The following is an 8263-nucleotide window of genomic DNA, read 5'->3' as shown; positions in this document are numbered from 1 at the left end:
TGCTAAGGTCCGGGATATGCTCACTCCTGCTGACAGTGAAAAACTTGTCCATGCATTTATCACATCAAGGCTAGATTATTGTAACGCTGTTCTATCTGCTCTTCCAAAGAGCTCTATTTCGCACCTACAGCGAGTTCAGAACGCGGCTGCAAGGGTTCTGACCCGCAGGAGAAAGAGAGATCATATTACACCTGCACTCCACTCACTGCACTGGTTACCTGTCAGCTTTAGGATAGATTTTAAGGTTCTAGTCATGGTTTTTAAATGTCTTCATGGTCTTGCCCCTCTTTACCTCAGTGAAATGATGGTTAGATATGTTCCAGTCAGGTCTCTGAGGTCTTCAAACAGTAATCTACTGGTGATTCCTAGATGCCGATTAAAGATTGGCGAGGGTGCTTTTAGCCACTATGGCCCAAAGCTCTGGAATTCTCTTCCTGAAGAGCTCAGATGCATTTCATCCCTGAATAGTTTCAAGAACAGTCTCAAAACTTTCCTGTTTAGATCTGCTTTTAGTTAAGAAATTCTAGTCTATTATTTTATAATTTGTCACTTTATTTAATTATTTCTTTTTATCTTTAATTTTAATATTTTATTTTTATCTTCTTATATTTACTTATCTTAATTAGTTTTATTTACTTTACTTTTTTATTATATTGTTTACTTTACTTTTTTACATTTTATGTTATTTTACTTTAATTTCTTTAACATTTTCTTTTTGTCTTCTTTTTATGTTTCTTTTATTTATACTGTAAAGCACTTTGAGTTGCATGTATGTATGAAAGGTGCTATATAAATAAAGATTATTATTATTATTATTATTAGTTACTTTCAGTTATTTAATGCATGGATGAATCATGAACCAAATTCAGCACAAGTTGTTTTAATCGATTTCAAAGTGTAGCTATTTAATCTTGCACAAAGATCAGCTGGGCTCAGGAACATACTTCCTCACAGCACAAGGACAGTCACAACCTGTACCATAAAGTGCAAACAGTTTTCAGTCCTATTGTCCAACGGACAACACTATGATAAGAATAAAGAAATTTAAATGACAAATTATTTAAAAAACAAAATGCACACAAAATTAGGTGCCCACAAGATGCCACAAATCAAACTAAAATGCAACAGGATTCCACTACTCACAATAAAATGCCCACAGGATCCCACATCAAAAATAAAAAAATGCTCATAGGATCTCACAATTTAAAAGTAAGTGCTCACAGGATCCAACTATTCAAAATACAGTGTCCACCGGATCCCACTATTCACAATAAAATGCCCACAGGTTGCCACAACTCAAAATAAAATATAAAATGACCACAGGATCCCACATCTCAAAATAAAACAAAATGCGCACAGGATTCAACTATTCAAAATACAGTGCCCACAGGATTCCACTTTTCACAATAAAATGTCCACAGGATCCCACAGAACCTGATAGATAGAAGATTTAAAGATAGAACAATCTCATCCTTTTGGAAAAAAAGTGCACCAGATTACGACCTAATTATAAAACAATGGAAAGGGCACGCGCAAGGCAAGGCCATGCAATTGGCCTTCAGTTCTGGGACTCAGAAGTTTAAATTTCTGCCCGCATTTCATTTTTCACCATCAATATTTTTTTACTCAGTAATGTGAGGGTGTTCAAATGTAATGAAGTAAAACTACTTGGGTGAAAATGTACTCAAGTAAAAGTAAAAATTACATATTTCAAAAACTACTACTAAAATTACAAATTACTCATAAAAAGTACTCAATTACAGTAATGTGAGTAAATGTAATTAGTTACTTTCCACCCCTGCTACCTAGATCACTCTGTGTCTATTATACAGGCACAGGCACAAGCAGGCCTTCCTATAGCATTCACAATGACACTTCCCTAGCCATACCCACCCATATCTCAGTGACTAACACATGCTCATACAAAGTGATATTTGGCTTCTTTTTTGTGAGACACACAGACACACAGGGCCGGCGCCAGAACATATACAGTGAGGGGGCGTCAGAAAATTTCGGGGGGGGGGGGCAAACGTAAGTTGTTGAGCGGGGGGGGGGGGGGGTGTGCGTGTAACGGTTGTCGATTCGCCCCCCCGTGGCGCCGGCCCTGCAGACACACGCACCTTTATACCTATATGTATGTATAGTTTCTATGTATGCTTATGTATGTATATGTATTAGTATATGTTGTCATAGTTTGAGTACATACACTACCACACACACACACACACTTCTACCTAAATGTATGTATAGTTTGTATGCATATCTATAGTATATGTATAGTATGTCAGTCATATCAGACATGCCAGTCATATCAGTCATGTTACTTTTGTTCGTCATACCAGTGATGTCATTCCAGTCATGCCAGTCATGTAATGCCAGGCTTTGCAGACTACATTCATACTTTGAATACACGGGCAGTCATGTTAGGCGTGCTAGGTGTGCAAGGAGTTAATTAACAAAACATAGTCTCTGGCTCCCTCAATCTCTCTCTGTCTGTAATATACAGGCCCAATCATGTATAGACACATGCAGGCCTTCCTATATTGTTCACATAGATGCAGCCATGACCAGATGTGCTATTTCTGTGTCTCCATTTCTGACACACGCAGATGTCATCACACACTATCTGTAGAGCACACACTGGCCAAACCCAAACAGCTTCTTTTCACTTTTAGGTCTAAAGGACCTTTTGGGCTTCCTTTTGCTTATTGAGGGCCAAAATGCCTATTGGTGTGTGAACCCGCCTATCGCTGCTTGCGGCTATATTTATAATTAAGATTTACCATGAAAAAAGATTCATCCAGTTTAGAGAGACTGTGTTTAAATCAAAGCAGTGTGCTGTTTCCTCATGGGAGGGCTTATTGAACACTAGTGCAAAACTCTGGAAATTCAGTCCAATACGAGCTGCTTTAATATTGTAAATACCTGAGTACTGGGACAGCAGGGGCAGGGAAGTGATGTCTGAGTTAATCCCAGCAGCTTCTGGGTTGCTCTGTAAAACAGAACATGGTCTTTGACTTTGGCTCAGTGAACAATGAATCTTCTTGACTGATAGAATCATGTAACTGTGGTGTAATCTGGATGAATAAGTTACTCACTCTTTCCACACTTTGCATGTCCATAACATAATCTACAAAACAATAATATCAGCTCACGTAGTCCTACTTAGATGTCTGCTTAGTTTAATTTTTCTAAAACAGACTTTTTTTTCTTAAATACGAACTTTAAAAAAAATTTTAAAACATACCCCAATTGCCACTGGTTGAAGCGATTTCAAATCTACCAAACATTTAGAACAAATATTTTATGACCTTTTGACTTATATTTAAAAAGTATTTTACAAAATGTATGCGTATTTCAGATAGTTAGGATGTAACATCTCTAACCTCTTAGTCCACTGCTTCCCTGAAAAACACAAAGTTTGTTATACACATTTTGTGTGACTGTATATACTGTGTATGTATAGTTGTTGAGACTATGTTGACAACTTTGTGACATTTTGCAGAAAGTTACTTTCCATAGAGGGGAGTTACCAATGCTTCCCCATGAGCTCTGGCTACACAATAACTGTAACGTTGGTAAACCCGAGGGTAGAGAAGGATCCATTAGCAGGTGTATAAGACTTTGATTTTAATATAGAAAAACGATGAACAGTCGTCCCAAAAGGGACAAGCCCGTAGGGAAGGCAGGTAGCAGCACAAGAGGGCGAGGCAAAAAGGGAGAGTCAAAAACCAGGCAGCAAATGTCAAAAACCAGAAAAGACTTTAGAAGGGCAGGCAGAGGTATAAAAAGGGCTAGGCAAAACAGGAAGATATCAAAAGGCCAGAGCAAGGATCAAAAACCAGAATCACAGTCAGAGAGTATATAAGAATAAGGCTTGGTAGAGACACTCAGAGAGGCAATACTTCGCACTGGCGACTTGTTAACAGAGTCCTTAAGGAGGGCGTGGTGAATAGTAAATTAGAGTCAGGTGTGCTGGTCAATATACCGGTGATGGCGCTCTCTGGTAGTCATGGGCATGATTGACATTCCTGACAATAACTTGCTAAAACTCAATACTGATAAAACAGCAGTTCTACTTTCCTGTGTGTTGATTTTCGCTGTAGATATTGAATGTGTTTTTTTTTTTTGGCCCAAGCCCAATAACCTTGGCTGACTCTGACTCACATCCCACACTCAGTGAGTGACTCTATAAGGTTGATTAATGGCTTCCTTATTGTTCTTTTCATTTTCCCATCTTGATAACTGTAACTGCTTCCTCTGGCCGCCCTCTGAAACTGTTCAACCACGACCAGTACAGCCAATCTTGCCAATCCCCTATTAGACACTCAACCTTTGGTGGATGATACTTCAGTACCTCTGCCCCCAAACTCTGTCTGCCTCAGTGTCATGGTACTGTCCCTTTGGGCATGTGTTTGTGTTGTCTACGTCTAGTTATGTTTGTATGCATTTCCGTGGTTGTATGTAAATGTGTTCATCGGTTTCACCTGTGTCTCAACTTATCACTCGGGTCTCATGTACTTTGTCTATTTAATGTGCATTTATGCAGTGTCCCATACTCGTCTTTGTTTAGAGTCAATGTGCGTCAACTCATGCATTTTACATGTCTGCTGCCTTTGTAGTGATTATTGTGATCAAACTCTTTTGAACTGGAATGTCAACTCAGTGTCCTGCCCCATTCCTTGCCCATGACACTCAGTCTCTCCATTACTTCCTTCTAATCTTGCCTTAAAGACCTTTCTCTTCAGATATTGCCCAACAACTTTAAAGAGTATATTCAGTGATGTGTCCTGCTCCTTCCAAAAGACTATAGGCTATAGGCAACAATGAACAAGGTATGACTGGTATAAATCCCACTGGTGTACTGATATAGTGGTGCAATACAGCTGATGGACTTACTGATAAAGCAGCAGATACAGATGATCAGTCCAGTCAGTAAAACACTGCCACCAGTGACTATGAAAAACCACTTTTCTGAATAACAGGAGAAAATGGGTAAAGTAGTTTATCAGTTTGAAGTGGTTTTTGTCATTTGCTTTCACATATTCCAAATATTTTTATATTTGCTTCATGATTTACAGCTTTTAATAAAAAGCCAGAACACTACTAAAACTGAAATCACAACACAAACTCTCATAGAACATTAATAATGCCAGGGTATGAATACATTTTCAAGTGAAAAATGGGGACGTTTATCAAAGTTGCTTCAGAAGACAACCACACACATCACAGAAATAGTGAATCAACAGATGTAGGTGACCAATAGACCTACTTTATCAGCTGTAGATCATACTGTCATTTCTATATTTTTGTTAAAATGGGAACTGTAGTCCATCTCCACTTTACATTGTAAGTAATGGATGCTTGACAGCAACAAAATGCAGAATCGCTGTAGGCCAAATATCATGCTTAATCTTTTTACTAATCATTCAGACCTTACTTACTATCTGAGTTTGCTGTGTCAAGTCCTGCTGCTGTGCTGACTGTAGAAGCGTGGAGCAATGCTGAAATGATAAAGATTCTCTTAGAATGAGAGCCTATGAGAATTTACTCACTGTGTGAATCAGCAGCTAATGAACAATTTACCTGTTGTACTCGAATGCAATGCTACAAATAACTTCCTACTTCGTTTATTTGGTATTTGACAGAACTATTTTCATATTCACATATAAGAGCTCCTGTAGGAGACTTTTCTTTTTTCAGTTGCTATTTTGGTGAAGTAAAATCTGACCAAAAATTACCAGGACACACCTATATAAACAAGAACATATGTGTTCAATGCATCTGGGCTGGAGTCAGTTGTGCCAGAGCCATTAGACTGGTCTCATTTCTCAGAATCAGATTCTCCAGTGTGGTGTTATCAGGTAAAATGACTCACTGTCTGAAGGAGCTGCTGAAGTGTGATGAAGATGATTATGATGATGGTTATCTTGGGTGCTTATAGCTACTGGAGAAAGAAAAACATCCTGGTCATACACTTGGAATTTACTGATAACACGATATAGACCCTTTTCTTTGGGCATGTGTTTATGTCGTCTCTGTCCATATGTGTACTTCCGTGGGTGTGGGTTTGTGTGAGTATGTTCATCAGCCTCACCTGTAGCTCATCTCGTCACTTGGGGCTAGTGTTGTTAGTGTATTTAATGTATGCTTACACAGTGTCTCGTGCTTGTCTTTGTCTGAGTCCGACGCCGTGTGTGTGTGTGTGTGTGTGTGTGTGTGTGTGTGTGTGTGTGTGTGTGTGTGTGTGTGCTCACTCATGTGCGCTGCCTGCACTATATACTCCTTTAATATAGTTGTAAGTTTCTACGCAACCGTCTCGTCACTCAGCCTGTGCCGTGCGGTTACAACTGAGAACAGAACCAGAAACTTGCAAGATTTTTCTGTTGCATAATTCTTTCAATATGACAAGATCCAAATCCAGAACTCACAGGATACAGGTTGTGTTTCAGGTAAAAAAAGTGATCTGGAATGTGCTGGCAAACCTGGGGTCAAAAACAAACCAGAACAAGTGAGAATACATGATGATCAATACTATACAGATACAGCACATTGCAATTACTTATTCACCTTTCCTACTCCAGTCTGCACATCTCCCCTCTAACTCCACCCATTCAGCTGGTGTCCAGCCCTGTCCCCATTTGTATGTGCACCCATCCCTTCAGTCCCCCTGTTCAACCACTGTTCAGTATTCAGTTCTGAGCCGTCTTCATGGGTTTCTATGGATTCCAAAATCATGAAATTACTAGTTCCATGTTTAACAGTTTTCCCTGATTTACCAAACTGGAAATACAGAAGCTTCATATTTATCTCCCTCTGGTTATGAACATTGTATGAACACTGAACACTGCTTCCATGATTCTGGTGTTTAGTTGTGGATTCATGTCTGTTGTTCATATTCAAACCCCACACTGTTGTCATGACTACACTGCTGAACCCCAGTTAGACCAATTCACACTTGTGTCCTCTGCTCAAACTTTACAGTGGGGTTCAAAATATTCCAAGAGGGAATAAAATACAGGTTATTTTACAATAAAATACAGTTTTACACTTTTAAACATATTTGTACCTTTGAGACACCAACAAACATAGAAAAGTATTTTTTTCTCACTGGTTGTGGGGTGTGTTATGATAATGGTGCTGGTAGAATGTGGAGAAGCTACAGGGGGAGTTTCACAGTTTACTAAAGTAGAACAACAAGGATATTTGAACTGGACAGAACTAAGGTGTGATAGTTCAGGGATACCTGTAGTAGATGTTTCTGTTATGGAGAGCTGAGTCAGTGCAGGAAACCAGTCTGACAAAAGAGGGACAGTTATTACATATATACTAAACTAAGTGAATGCATGATATCTGCACAAAGTTGGTACAATGTAAAAATAAGAAGTTAAATGTATATTAAAGCTTAGTGATACAAATCTCTATAACGTACATGTTATGTTGACTTTGTCACTCATTGGAGAGGAGTTGAATGGGTCAGATTTTAGTAAATAATCACAGCACATTTCAAGACTCTTTGTTGACTGTAGATGACTGACCATGTCATTTTTAGCTATTTTAAACATGCAAGCCAATTTCCCAGAGTTCCTCTTTTGAGATGATATCTGTAGGAACAGCAGGTGTCCAGTGTAGAGATTACAGCTAAAATCATCATGTACTGACTCTCCTCCTGGTATTTCACATACAATGATGAATTCATCATGTTGAACATTCACACTCAGTTTTGGTTTCTCATCTGCAAGGGGAAAAATAACATCATAAATGACTTTCGATGACCAGTCAACAGCTAGTGAAGACATTCATGTTGAATGATTCAAAAGAAGCACAATGGAATTTGTATTGTTCGTCCATACAGTGATACACTTTGCCAATCTGAGCCCTAATCTTACCCAGGACTGTCACTGAAGATGGGAGAGACTGAGAGGAAGGTCTCTGAACTCCTGATACATCCACAGTATAGAAGCAAATAACATGGACTGGATGTGAAGACCTATAATAGTGTCCTGCCCATGTGATCAGTTCAGAGCCAGTGAGGGTGAGATGACATGATGGACTGATTTTTACATTACTTCTTTTGTCTCCTTCTATGTAGAAATAACACAGTAACATTTTTTGATATGGAGCATCACATGTGATCTGTACTGAGTCTCTTTCTGTGATAACTGCAGAAGACACCACCACCCAGGGATGAGGAATATCTACAACATACAGACACATCAAACCATTACATAATACACACTGAGTCTATACTGACCAGACCAAA

The sequence above is a fragment of the Brachyhypopomus gauderio genome, chromosome 1 (assembly GCF_052324685.1).
Source record: "Brachyhypopomus gauderio isolate BG-103 chromosome 1, BGAUD_0.2, whole genome shotgun sequence".
Lineage (NCBI taxonomy): Eukaryota > Metazoa > Chordata > Actinopteri > Gymnotiformes > Hypopomidae > Brachyhypopomus > Brachyhypopomus gauderio.
Note: the sequence above shows the minus strand (reverse complement) of the source record.